General features: G+C 39.2%; 1 long non-coding RNA gene across 1 annotated transcript; it reads right to left on the reverse strand.

Moving 5' to 3' along the window:
- Positions 1–630: 630 nt before the first annotated feature.
- LOC118600029 lies at positions 631–1182 on the reverse strand. The gene is made up of 2 exons (XR_004949596.1): positions 1066–1182; positions 631–955 (listed from the first exon to the last, which is right to left on the reverse strand). It is a non-coding gene; the product is annotated as an uncharacterized LOC118600029 (long non-coding RNA).
- Between the last annotated feature and the right edge of the window lie 324 nt (positions 1183–1506).

The following is a 1506-nucleotide window of genomic DNA, read 5'->3' on the forward strand; positions in this document are numbered from 1 at the left end:
CTGAGGATCATTACGGTTCTCAGCCGTTACAGATAAAAAATATTCAGATTTGGCTCTTTTGATAAGAGAAGTGTATTTGTTTTTAAGCTGCTTAAAAACAGGCCAGCAGAACACCAGAATGCTTAGATAGAGATGGTGTGATTCTTATTGAGTGTGTCTCCGGTGGGGGAAGAATGTCCGTGTGGAGTGGCTGGCCAGGAGTGGATCTTAACAAGTTTGGAACTTGAACTACTGGAACTCGAAATGATTCTGCACATGTGATTGGACAGTCGAGATGAGAACAATAATTCACACTAAAAGGATCCACATTGTTGATGGAAGTCTCAGTTGAGAAGCGATAGCAGTTAGGCTAGCTCATTTTGCTCCCTAAACTTCAGTTCAGTTTGGGTTCTGTTCTGTTTTGTTCTCAACTTATATGAACAACACAAACTGAGTAAAGGGAATTAGCTTCTGGAGTTTTGGCTCAAAGTGGGGTTGACTCAGATATTGTGAGGTGGGAGGAGAGCTTTCAGAACGATCAAAAATGAGGTCTTAGACCGTTTCTGACCAGAAAATAACCTGAGAAATGAAGATCCAGAAGATTGAAGATGTTTCTATCAGAACACTTATAAGTCAGTAAAGTAAAGTCAGTAATGCTTCAAATGTTTAATTAAAGGAAAGAACAGAAAAGAAGAACAGATATGCAAGTAAAGTTTAGCTTTCATCAGTTTTCCATCTCTGATAATCAGACCATCCAACTTCATCTGATTCGGGACTTTGTTCTATAAGCTGCATTCTACAGTCTAAAGTAAAACTTTATTTTTAAGGAAATAAAAGGCATTAACTCCAGCAGCAGCAGAGCTCCACCAGCGCTGGTCGTCTTCATCGGGTCTGTGTGATGGCGGTCTTCACATTTTCTTGGCGCAGACGTACGGGTAACGAAAACTGCATTGAACATCATCCCAGCACTTTGCAGCTGGAAGAGACAAGAAGATGTCCAAATGTATTTTTTTATTTGTACTTTTCTCAATTTTGTGTAGTGGGGCCAGCTTTTATGGCTGTTATTTAAAAAGAAAATAGACTCACATAAGAAATTCATTTTTAGACAGTCCTGATTTTGGCCCAAATGATTATTGGGCTCTCCAGGACACCAGTTGGTGTAAAGGAAAGCGCTGCCATCACTCCACAACCAAAAGCCCTCCTGGAGGAAACTTGCCGAAATACTGATGATGCTAATGTTGCTAAACGTGCTAACACTTTGTTTTGCATCAATCTTCTCAGAAAAACAATAAATGAAAATGCTAACTGAGCAGCGCTAACATACAGACAACAGGACAGAGTGGTGCTATTGTGATCTTATTAAAAGATGTCCCAGTTATTAACTGTTGACATCCAAGTTTGGATATGTGAGCCACATCAAATAAGAGAACACTTTTAACAAAATTCTCTTTCTCTCCAAAGTTTTTGTGAAAGGCTAAAATAAAAACCTACTAACCTTCAGACTTCTTTACATCAGCATCCTGGACA

The sequence above is a fragment of the Oryzias melastigma genome, linkage group LG18 (genome assembly GCF_002922805.2).
Source record: "Oryzias melastigma strain HK-1 linkage group LG18, ASM292280v2, whole genome shotgun sequence".
Classification (NCBI taxonomy): Eukaryota; Metazoa; Chordata; class Actinopteri; order Beloniformes; family Adrianichthyidae; genus Oryzias; species Oryzias melastigma.